This window comes from Falco punctatus (genome assembly GCF_963210335.1).
Source record: "Falco punctatus genome assembly, chromosome: Z".
Classification (NCBI taxonomy): Eukaryota; Metazoa; Chordata; class Aves; order Falconiformes; family Falconidae; genus Falco; species Falco punctatus.
The window spans coordinates 10,804,319-10,816,722 of NC_137586.1; the positions used below are offsets into that span (position 1 = coordinate 10,804,319).

The 12,404-nt window shown below is 53.0% G+C and overlaps 1 protein-coding gene across 6 annotated transcripts in view; it reads left to right on the top strand.

The window, feature by feature from the left end:
- Positions 1–12,404, top strand: part of CNTFR (ciliary neurotrophic factor receptor) — a gene marked incomplete at both ends in the record, with an annotated part of 209,952 nt that overhangs the window by 76,239 nt on the left and 121,309 nt on the right. The gene's annotated exons all lie outside the window — the stretch shown is intronic.

Consider the following 12,404-nt stretch of genomic DNA (forward strand, 5'->3'; position numbering starts at 1 on the left):
GGAGAAGCTGCTTCTGTTTGTGTTTGTTTCTTTTAAAGCTTCAGTTCAAAGAAAGAAAAAGAGAAATTGAAGCACAGCTCTTGGGTGTTAGCTTTTGGGGGAATTTCTTGGAATAAAATTGGAGAGAGAAGGAGGAATGGCTGAAAAGTGTTGTAGTGGTGGTAGACGATGGGACTCTGCTATTTGCAGCTCTTTCGTTAATGGGTGATTAATAAGTGGTATGCTAATGATGTGTGAGGACCTGGTTACTTGTGATTTCCCATCTGGGTAGGTTTAAAAGTATGTAAGTAGTCATCTCATCTCATTTATATTCTAACACTATCATGTCACCTCTTCCTTTCGCTTTCTTCCTCCACATCCACCCCGTTCATTCTTCCTAGGTTGGCTGCCCCAGACCAGTTGACCATCATTCCATGGCGTGGGGTTGTCTCTTCCATAGGAAACCTGGCCGGCAGAGTCCAGCCATGGAGACCACCAATGTGTTCATCTTCTCCAGGTCCCACCAGTGCTTTGGCCAGCCATGAAACCCTCAGGGATACGAACCCTTCTGTTGGTTTTCAGAGCAGCTTTTGCTTTCCCCCCGCCTTTATGGAGGCACATCCATTCATCTGGATGTGAGCACTTAATCCCCTCTCCCACAGTGACCCCCACGGAGCCCACCCTGCCGACAAAGATAACACCACACCACAGCCGCCCCTCAGCACATCCCCAGCTCTGGGATTTGTTTTTCATTTCCTCTTGCTCTCCCTTCCCTCCCCCTGTGAGATGTAAGGGTTTGGCAGCAGATCCTGTCTCCCTGTTTGCTTTCCTGCAGAGAATCATTTCTTCAGGGTGTTGTGTTAGCAGCAATGGGGGTCTGAGCTGAATCCACTGGATGTCTTCTTGGAGAAGACATGAAAAGCAAATCTGTGCTGTGCGACCTAAACTCCTACCTCTTCACTACTCCCCTGGGGACCACCACCATCTTTACCAGCTCCTTCCTTTTTTGCTGTTCTGTGCACTAGTTTTTCTTTTAAATTTTTAACCTATTCTTGGAAACTCATACAGAAAAAGGAGACAAAATGTCACCCCTATGAGACAGATTCACAAGATAGCTGGTATTCCCAGTACTTTAGAGCAAGCCAGCATCAGCTGGAACAGGATTTTCTTTGCAATATTGGAAAAGCATTACCTAGATGCAAATGAAACCCCAGACAACCCCAACCTTCTTGCTAAGATATAGGATTACCATCTGATTTAGCGCCTTCACCCAGGCTTTGTTGCTCAGCTAAACCTATATCCTGGTGTCATTATAGTAATTTCCAGTTTGGTACCAGCTGTCCTGCAGGCATCTCTGAAACATTGCCCACGTTATGAGAATGTGATGCTGCGCTCAGTCACTGGCTTTTGTGAAGATCAGAGCGGCTGGTCAGGAGCGACTGATATTTCACACAATGCGTTTCTACCCTTTCTGCTCCAGGAACTGCCAGGAAGCAGTTCATGTAAAGAAGGAGGATTTTGGTGACAAGAAGCTTGTTGTGTGTGTATGGATTTATAAGGGAGGTGGAACAGGTAAAGCCTTGTGATAGCTCAGTAAAGGGCCTAAGAAAATATAGCCCTGAGCTTTGATTGAAAGCCTGAGTGCTCCTTTACCAAGAAAATGCTACTTGCTGTTGTTTGCACTGCTGCAGGTTATTTACCCAGTGCCTCCTGCCAGCAAGTGTTTACACACTCAAAAGCAGCTCACCCAGCATTTTCGGCAGCAGGAACCTGCCTAACGTTGTTGATTTTGGCTGCTGGTGAGGTGCCCAGCCCCATCTCCTGAGGACAGGGATGCTGGGATGAAGGCACTGAGCTCCCTGTAGCTTCAGGGAGGGCAGCTGATGCGCCGGTGGCTCCTAGTTTGGCTTTTTCTGGGTGCGCAATGTTCTCCCCAAAACCTTTACAAAATCTCTCACGAGCTTGGTGCAGACTGTAGGAAAACACCTCTTTTTTTTGGTCCTTTTGCTCTGCCTCCACCTTTGCTTGCTCAGCTGTGGTCCTGCTCTCTGCAGAGGACACCGCTGGTGCCATGAACGAATAGCACCAGGGTGAGGACTGTCTTTCAGCACCCAGTCTGCTGAATGCTTCTTCGTCTCTCAGTTCAAAGCCATCTTTCCGTAAGCATTTTGTAAGCCGTGCTGCTCCTATGTACGTTTCTTACGTTTAGCTTAGCTAAAGTATTTCTGGAAAACAGATGCAAACTTTTCATGGGAAATTATTGTGAGGTATTTGCTTAGTTCTGGCCATGCATAGCAGAGGAGCGAGCGGTGCCTCACTGTGACCCAGGAGTCTCTGCTCAATCATCTGCCCAAACAGAGCTACGGAGCAGATAAGAGATAGCAGCCTTATGTTGCACACTTGTTTTTTCCAAGCCTCTCATTTGGGATGAGGTGAGCATAAGCAGGGATTAGTTTGTTAAGCTGTGACAGTTCATTAAACTTCTTGGGCTTTTTCTCGGCGTTTCCGCTCCAGACACTACCGATAGCTGAGCCGTTTGTGTGTGTGTGTGTGTATGTGTGTGTGTGTGTGTGTGTGTGTGTGTACACACGTGCAGATACTGTGGGACAAGACAGGCAGTGGAAAGTGTTGTGATTTTAGTTTCCAAACACCCTTATCCATTTGCAAAGTCTGATGAGTGCCTGCAAGAACTGTTGCATTTCAGATACTTCTGTTTTGAAAACGCTGTGGAAGAGAAGTTCATTTTTCTGGGCTATTTTTTGCCTTGAGGCGAGCCTCTGTTTTGTTAGAAACTGATGACTGAGGCTTAGATGTGAAAACTTGGTGAAATTAATGGGAGCTGTGCCCCGAATCTCCTGTGTAGCTTTTAAATCCTCTGACTTGTAAACAACGAGTCTAGTTTGCAGCTGGCTTTCAAAGTCTACCAGAGGAAAACGCAGAAGCTTGAAGGTAAAATAAGAGGGATGATCACAGGGAAGGGGAAGAGAGCAGTGCCCTGTTTCTTGGTTAATGCCTCGCGGCATTAATTTCCACAGAAAGGAGAGGGGTCAGAGCTTGCAGGCACCCTTGGGGGAAGAGTGTCAGGACATGGCAGGGCCATGCCGGTTGGTGTCACCATCACACTGGTCCCTTTTGGCTTTGAAGCTAGTGTAACCCTGTTGTTTGTGCTTTGTGAGGAGACCCCAGCTTGCAGGACTCTCCTGGGCTCTTGCAAAGGGTTTGGATGTCCTGTTGGGTCACCATGTGTGGGAATCTGCTCCCGGTTGTATTTTTCCTTCGTCGATGAAGAAGTCATTGATGAGGGGAAGTAATTTGCATGCAAAGCTGTGCCACCCCATGGTGGGTTTCACCCCGCACGGAGCACAGAAGGGGCAGCTGAAGGTGAGATGTGTGAGCATCTCTGTGTAGCCACAGAATTTTCATTTGATCCTCAGTGGTGGGAAAGGAAACAGAGCAATAATCCAGGACAGTTTAATAGAGTTTGGGTGAAATATGGTTGTTTTTGTAAGCTGGTCTCTGTGCAGTGAGGGCTCTTTAGCCCGTTTGTTGTGCTTGGCTCTGCTCTGGATGTTGGCACCAGCTGATCTGCAGGTGCACGTGTCTTTGGCAGGAAGGAGCTGGGATTTGGGGATTCGCCTTGGTTGGAGTGGGAGGGGAGAGGAAAAAAGCAATGAAAGATGACGTTTGTGTCTTGCAAGTGAGGAAGACACACTGGGGAGGGGGAAGGACACAGCCCGCGGTTCAGCCCCATCTCAGAGAGACAGCTGGAGGGCAAGGTCCTCTCCCAGTCCCTTCCCCAGGACAAAGCAAGAGCAGATCTTAGAGGCGCTGAGGCTGCAGAGTCTGGATGAGACCAGCTCCTGTGAGCAGAGATTTGCCCCAGGCCGAGAGCAGCTGAGACAGGGAACAGTAGCAAGTATTGCCTGTAGTGCCCCCAGTATCCTGAAATCTGGAGTGGGGGCATTTCCAGAGCTGGGCCCATAGTGATGCAGAGAGAAGACATTTTTGGAGGCTCCTGCCCTGCCACCTCCCTATCATTTTCACTGCTCCCTTTGCTCCTTCCTTCCAGTCCTGTGCTGTGGCAGTGGGTCCTGGTGACCGACACCCCGAAGGTGCAGAGCCCAAGCCCCAGGTGTCCCCGAGGCAGCAGTGACGCCCAGCGGTCCTGGATGTTTCCCCCTCCCAGCTGGTGATGGGGCAGCCTTCCCAAGGCAACTGGTCCCCATGGCCCTCGGATGTGGTTTTTGGGGGGAGTCACAACTCTGAGCACCCCTGTGCTGGCCGACCGTTGCCCAGCTTTGGAGCACAGGGACTGGTGGGAGCAGACTGGGAGCACTGGCAGACCCTGGGCAGGGAGGGGCTGTTCGGTCTAGCAGGCGGAGGAGGGGAAGAGGCTGATGTTTCCCCCAGTGAAACCCTGCGGTCGAGCCAGAAGCAGCAGACCTCCACATGCTGGCACAGACCCAAGGCGTCTTTGCTTCCTGCCACCCTTTCAAATTAAGCAAACGATTCATTTTATTTCTTTAATTTTCCAAATGGAAGTGAATTGGCCGCTCTGGCAGGTGCCTGATTGACGTTCCAGAGAGAATGGGAGCCAGGGGCGGGGGGGCTCGCTGCTCCATGCCTGCCGCTGCCCCCCCAGCAGCACTGGTGGGGACCCAGCCCTGCTACTTGGGGCATGGGGGCCACTTCGTCCTCCTAGGAACAAGCAAGAGATGCCTGGGTTTCATGCCTTGGGTAAAATGATCGCAATGCTGAGCTCCTTTGAGGTCCTTTCAAGGTGGAGAAGAGAGCCATGGAACCCCGAGTGCCCCCTATTAAGTCCTGGCGTTTGGTCTTTTACGAGTGTGGCTTTTCCTATTGCTTTTATTATGCTTTGCAGAGCCTTTCTTGTGCATCTGCTTAGTCTCCTGCCTGCCTCAAGGGGACACTATCAATAAATGACACCGGTGAAGAGGACTGAGTCCTCCCTTGCAAGGAGGTTTTGGGGTGGGATGCTTTCACAGGGGACCCACAGAAACATCCACACACACTTCCCAGCACTGCCACCGTGCACCCTTGCTGCAGAGCTGAACACCCATCTGCATGAATGTATCTACACCCCTAAACCTTTCCTGCTCTGCTCACAGGTGCGGGGCTCTCTGCAGAGCTGGCTGCAACACTCCCTGCAGAGAAATAAGTGCTGGGAGGGGGCAAAAGGAAGATTATCCCTCGTATGTGGCAGTGATTATCAAATCTATGCGCTGCATCACTGAAACCAACAGCAGACGGTGGCTTACTGCCAGAGTGTGTGGCATAATTAGGTCTAGCTCCCCAATCTCTTGTTAAATCTCAAAGATCCCATCCTAATCTCTGGCACCACAGTCTCTCTTGTGGTTTTTTTTCCCTTGCTTCTGTTTCTGTTTTTCACAGTGCTGTCTTTCCCCTCAGCTGCCCTCCCCTGTCTCCTGGTGAGTGGCAGTGGGGTAGAAGTCCTCCCCCTGAGCTGGTCTGGGGTGCTGGAAGGGCAAAATGTTAGAATTTTCAGGCACCATCAGGTGTCCTGGAACAGAATCCCACTCCGTGGTGCTACTGCATGCCTGGGGCTTTTCCACCTTCCCTCTATCTCCCCTTGGCTTCTCCACGGGGTCCCTGGAAGAGCCCAAGGGGTTCAGCAGCCCTGGCTGAGCTTGCAAACCTCTGAGCCACTCCACTGGGGAGGGAGAGAAACGTGATTGTGTCATGGTGATGGTCCCAGCCTGGGTATTGAAAACGGCAGCTTAATTGGCCTTTTGAGGGGTGAAAAAGGAATTCTCGTGCTCACCTCACCTGCTCTCAGGAAAGAAAGTGCTTCTTTAGTTGCAAACACTTAGGTCCCTGGGACCCGTGCTCAGCAAATGTGTCACCAACACCCAGACTGTTTGTGGTAATAGGGAAACTGAGGCACAGCATGCTAATGCATGGCATTCGGAGCTGCTCAACCTGTGTTGCAGGCCAGCAGGACTCCTAGCAGGGCAGGGACAGGCTGTGGGACAGGGGAGCCCAAGGCATCCCAGTACCAGCCCCTCAGGGCGATGGGGTGCTGCCAGCTGCACCCCCTCTCTGCAGCATGCCCCTCTGTCCCAGCGGACAGGGATCAGCTCTTCAACGGCTACAAGCCACAAAAAAATGTGTTTCTGCTCTCCTCAATGCTGTACTTTTTTGGAGGGCACCATCCTCCTGGCTTTTGTGCAAAACCATCAGCAGTTTGGAAGAGGATGGGCAAAACAAGCTATCTGCGGGCTGACTGGCAGCTGGAGGGATGCAGTTAAAAGCTCTGCTGTCTACCACCGAGATAAATTTCATCTCTGGCTAATTCAGGGGTAAAAGGGAAACTCGGCAGCAGGGTTTTGTAATCCGGCACAGATGAGGTTTTCTGGGAGCCACTGAAGCCGGCTCATTTTTACGTGGGCATTACGGATGTGACAACTTAATTGTGGAGAGTTCTCCGGAGAGGGAACAGGAATCAATAGGTGTTGGATAAGGTGCTCGTTTTAAGATAAAGTCTATTTGTTAAATTACAGTCATTTGTCTCCTTGCAGGCTCAAAAGCAGTTAATTGCGAGCAGCCCAGAGAGGTGGCAGGCTCTGCCCCAGCCTGAAGCGCGAGCACCGGCCGTGCCCTTCGGCTGCCCGGGATGGAGATGCTGGTGGTGCTGCCGGCTAGTGGTGCCACCGCCTCAATTCAGGCGGGAGGGATCCGAGCTCCGGGGGAGGCTGAAGGTTATGAATTCAAGCCCTTAAGCGTGTCCTGTAATCCCTTTTCTGGCGGGGAGGAACGGCAGCCTCTTCAATTACCAGGGCACGGAGGGCTGCAGGGTATGCATTTCCCAAAGGCCAGCCCAAGACTGCAGGGAGGCCGGCCAAAAATACTCGGCTTATTTGGGCGCTGTGGGGACTTGCCTTACAAGGCTGGAGAGTAGTTTGTTAAACGAAAAAAAAACCCCACAAAAAAACAAAACAAAACAAAAAACACCCCGGGGACCAAAAGGTGAGTTTTGCATGCTGGGGTGGCAGGGAGGCATCCCCCAGCTCCCCAGGGCCAGTTCTGCCCCAGATGTGCATGCACAAACCTCCTGGCCCCGCTGAGGCACGGTTCTCCTGGAGTTGATGCTGTTAAGCCCTTGCTCTCTGGGACTTTGGGCTGACACGGTCTGAGCTTAGCAGCGTATTGCAAACAGGAAAAGATTCAAGGGAGTGCTGCTGCTTCTGCATGGGTTTGAGGAGGGGGCTTTGGTACTGTATGGTTGGGCGGACAGTTTCCATCAGCTGGTGCATGCTGCACGCTTGCTGTCTGCTCACGGCAGCACCTGGTTCCACGGCTCTTCAGGCCATTCTGATAGGGAGTGAATCTAGTGGGCCACCCTGCACACCCATAAACAAAGCTGCCACAGGAAGATGGGACAGCTGGGGGTGATGGGGAACACCTGCAGGAACCGTATTCACCAGCCCTGTACAAGCCCCCACTCCAGAAATACCTGAATGAGTGTGTATTTTTGCAGGAAATAGGAAGGTCTGGACCAGCGCCGTGTGTTTTCTACTCAACAGTTTGCTTAGAGCATCCTTTATTTTTCTGTTTGTTCCCTCTGCGTTCTCTGGCCCTTCCTTCGCTCCCCAGCTGTGCAAGCACAACCTGCTGCCACCAAGTGAGACCTTGTCTGATGATATACATCTGCCTGGGCTGGGACACTTCCGCGGGGCTGCCTCCCTCCCTACCCAGCTTTGCCCTCTGGCTCCTTGCGTGTGCATTCACATGGCTGTTCTCAGCACTGGTGCCCAAAAGCAGCAAGGGGCTGGAAAGAACAATGTTGAGATAAGGAAATTAAGCAGGAGAGGCTTTTTAAGGAGCAAGGGATGGAGTATTCTCCCTGTCTGTCACTGGGGATATCTGCTGTTTTGCAATCAGATGGATGAACGCTTGGAACATTCTCCAGAGCTCTTGGGAGAAAGCTGGTTTAGTGCTTTGCTGTGGATCTGTGCTGTGATGGTCCAGTTGGAGGGAAATCCATGGCCCACCTGGTCCTGCCCCCCATATCCAAAAAGGGGGTCAAAACCCTCTGGAAAGAGCCCGGGGATGTTTTTTCCTGCAGCTCAGCCCTTCAGCACTGCCCAGAGTGAGTGCCTTATAGCCGTGGAGCACAGGCAAGCAAGTAGCTGTGCAGGGAGGCCTTGTAGAAAGGGACAGCTTGTGTTTCTCCTGGGAGGTGGTGGGGGCAAGGGGGGAGCCAAGGACTCCTAACTCATGCAGCCACACCTACCTCCCTTATTCAGCACACTGGAGATGCCTGGGAAGCTCTCCATGGAGAGCATTACACCAGGAGGATGGGAGAAGAGTTGCTCAGACCTCCTCTTTGTCAGTAGGGAGTGAAGGTCTCTCTCTGCAGGGAGCTCCAGGCAGTTTCGTTTGCAGACCAGGTAGCCAGCAAGCTAGCACCACTCACCCGGGTCTTTCAGCCTTCTGCGTGGGCTGCACCATGCTCCCCTGTCTGCCTTCATGTTCTACTTACCTGCCCAAGCGTTGGCCCCTGGATGTACTGCTTGAGGGTTAATCATTAAGTTCTAGTTCTGGCAGCAGCTCGACCTTGGGGGCTGGTGCTGGCAGCAGCAGGATCAGGCCTTGCCACTCCCATGGTCTCACACCATCTCCATCACCAGCAGCGATCCTGGCGAGAAGGGTTCAGCCACGGTGCCCCGACCTGGGAGCAGCATCCAGCCCTGCCTTGGGGCAGGCAGCTCCAGCACTGCGGAGCACAGGGCAAGGTGGGCGGGAGTGGGTGTGCTGGGGTCCAGGGAGTTTGCAGCCAGGTCCTGCAAGGGCAGCCAGGAAAGTCCTTTGCGTGTGGGCTGGATGCAGCAGTGTGCACCAGGCTTTGTGTTTGCACATGCAAACAGACACATGTGTTCATACGTGCATGTGCTCAGAGGGATGGGGAGGATGCCCACATCTTGCACGCCCAGGGCGAGGAGGCAGTTGTCTCTGCTTGCAGCCTCCTCAAGGGGATGGAGGCACACACGTGATGGTCTCCATGCCTTGCACACCTTCCATGTTGATCCCATGCCGAGATTCTCACAGGCACCCAGAGGAGTCATCAAGCTGCACACCAATCACTGCGTGCTGCCGCAGCCCTCTGGAATCTGCTCCCCTGTGTTGCCCCTTCCCAGGTCAGCGTCGGGCTTCACAGCAGCAGGTGTTGAAACCCGTCCCCCCTTGCAACCTGCCTCCCTTGCTTTTCTAGCACATTTTCCAGAGGTCAGTCATCCCCTCCCTGCCACTAGATTGCTTTCCTGTCCCTTCCCACCTGCTCCGTCCTCCCAGCAGCTTTTTTGGAGCTGGAGAGCAGCTATGGGGGGTGGGGGGTGGGGGGTGGGGGTGGTCTTGAGAGTGGGAACATGAGTCCGAAGGAGAAATCAATCCTATCCTGGCAGGGGCTGAAATCTTGGAAACACCGTGCTCTGATCCAGCGGCTCTCGAAGAACCAGGGTTGAACATGGCACTAGCTATTTCTGGCCATTGGCAGCTATTCCTGGCCCTGACCCCAAGGTCAGTCCTTTTTCCTCGCCTCCTTCCCCACGTGCTCGGGTGAGCTCGGTGCAGCGTGCGCGCTCAGCAAGCTATAAATAATGGCAGCCGTGGGCAGCCTCCGGGAAGGGCACCAAGGGGAAAGCATCCCCAACTCTGCAGGCAGCCAGGATCCCCCAGCCCCAGCCCGGTCAAGGGTGATGTGGGGGCCACCTTCACCCCCGGGGGAAGTGGGGATGCTGCAGAGTCGTCATTGTGGATTTTCCATGGGGGTTTGTGCCCCAGAGCCCTGCTTTTCCCTGCAAGCAGCCAGCGGGGCTTTCAGGCTGAGTGGTTACTCAGGGATGCGTTCATTTTTTTCAATATCCCTTGTGAGCAGCTGAAGCTGGACTTGGTGCCCTGCAAGGCACCTGGGTTGGGATATCTTTTTTCCTCCAGATCTCTCTTTTCCTCTGGAGAGGGCTGAGCAACCCGATGGATGTAGCAGAGGAAGGATCCAGGCAGAGACAGTGCTGCTGGAGCCTGAAGTTTCCTGGGCACTTTCCTTTTCCTCGCTTGTCCCTCTTTCTTTCTCCATGCCTTTGCTTTCTCCCCACTCTTTCTCCCCCTCTCCTGTGCTCTTGCCTTTCCTCGCCCTCAGTTCCCCTCTGTGCTTTTCATCCCTCCATCTTTTGCTCTGTCGCTCCCCCCCCTCCCCGCCCCGTGCTCCCACACCCTTCCCTCCCTACTCCCCCTGCTTTTGCCCCCCTCCTACCCTATCCCCTTTCTCTCCTCAGTGCTCCCCCCGGCCCCCCTCTGCAGCAGGGGTACTGTTCTGCTCTGCAAACACCAGCTGCCTTGTTTTTCTTGCGGTGCAGCAAATGTTTCCGCAGCGCTGTGGAGATCGAGGAGCCACCGAACAAAAGGACCTTTTCATTTTAGCAGTGGGATGGCGAGCGACTGCGCTGCTGGCCTGAGAGGTCCGCGCTCAGGTGGCTCCCGTGCCTACCTGCGTCCAGCCACCTGCCTGGGGTGAGCAGAGGAGGAAACCCAGTGGTCTCAGAGTCACGCTGGGTTTATTTGGAAACACCCAGCTTGTTTTCGTTTGCTCCCCTCTGCCCGCCTCCCCCCCCCCCCCCAGCCCCCCCCCCGTCGTTGCCTATCCTGCTGCAAAACCGGTGTAATTGGAGCAGGAAATTAAACATTTGAAGTGTTAACGTGATAATCTGCTGGTTTAAGCTTTGGCGGGGGCAGGGAGCTGGGGGCTGGGAGCTGAGCGAGCTGCTGCTGCCTGGTGTGCCAGGAGGGAGAGGGGGGACACGGTGTCAGTGGGGTCCCCCCAGCACATCCCACCCTCTTGCCCCAGCCAGGGAGATGAGGCTCGCTCTGGCCTCAGGCGGTCTTCAGGTTCTTGGTTAGAATGGTTGTATTTTTCCTCAAGTCCTGATAGCCCTGCCTCATTGCCCATTCCGGTGCGACCTGGACCAGTGCTGCTGTGTGGCTGCAGCCGTCAGCTGTGATGAGTTTCTCAGTGCTTTGCTGATGCTGGTGTTGGACAAACCAGCCAGGGACCTGGGCATGTCCTTCACCCCAAGGCCATGTTTTGGAAGCACTGAAGCTGGAGAACCCCCCCAAAAAATATAATCTTTCAGAGATGCAGAAAGCTCCCTGCGAAACCAGCCCTGATGTTCCTGGGGCAATAAACCCTGGGTGTAAAAGGCAGTGAGGGAGGTTCAGGCTGGATGCCAGGAGAGCTGATCCTCACGGGAAGGGTGGGTGGGTGTCCAAACTGACTGCTAGGCAGGTAGGTTGGGGTTTCCATCTCTAGAGGCATTGAAGACCCCCATCAAAATGGCTGTGCCAGGATGGTCCTGGGTGTGGTGGAGGGTGCATTGCTCTGTGTGGGTTTCGGCAGCAGGCAAGAGATGGAGAATGGGTGTCCCAGTGCCTTCCCTGAGCTCCTCAGTGGTCTATAAAGATGGCTGGCACGAACGTATTATGTTTTTTTAATTCCTTTTTTATGTCAGGCTTGGATTGTCTAATAGACGCTTGCATTGTAATTTTTTACTTTAATAGGAATCATTTGTAGAGAGATCTGCTGAGCTCAGCATCCCAGCTAGAGCTTTTGCATTATCGAGAGTTGCTGTCTTTGCAGATGGATGAGTTTCAAGGATTTCTAAATACACAGGCCTATCTGTCTAAACAAAAGTTCAAATGCTGTGCAGTTCACTGGTTTGGAGCAAATGTCAAAGAGGCAGGACGGGGCTGTCACCACTAAACAAACCTCTGTCACATGTTCTTTTGCGCTTTCCACAAAATCCTGCACGAATTTGGTGTGATCAGCCCGTTTCTATTTATGGGGTGAAAAGCCAATGTGGAGCAGAGCTGTGGGGCTTTTTGCTCTGCTTGAGGTTATGAGGGTGTTGGAGGGAGGAACAGTGGTATAACTGCGATAAACCCCTTCCCTTTCCAAAAAGCCTTTCAGGGAGGAGACTCATGACCTTGCCTGAGGAGCATCAGTCTCCATTGGCCTGAGGTGCTGGCAAGGTTGATGCCTTTTCCCAGGGATCTTGGATAAAAGTGAAGGTTGTGCCCCCTGACGTGCCCCCTTCTCCTGGAGCAAGACCAGACATTATTCTTTTACCCCCATGGATGCTTGTCTCACTTTTCCTAAATAATATGCCAAGCAGGGACTCCAGAGCCACTGGCCACAGAAGCAGGGCAAGCTTCTGATGTGTCCCACAGGTTTTAACGTGCTGCACCCTCTCTAAAAAAAAAATTTAAAAAAATTAGTCGTTCAAAGACAGGGATGTCACCAGGAGATGCCTTGAGGGGTAGTATTTAACTCCTGGCCTGATCCGATGCTTTTCTCCCTTTGCTGCAGCTCCGAGGGCAGGGAAAGGGGACTG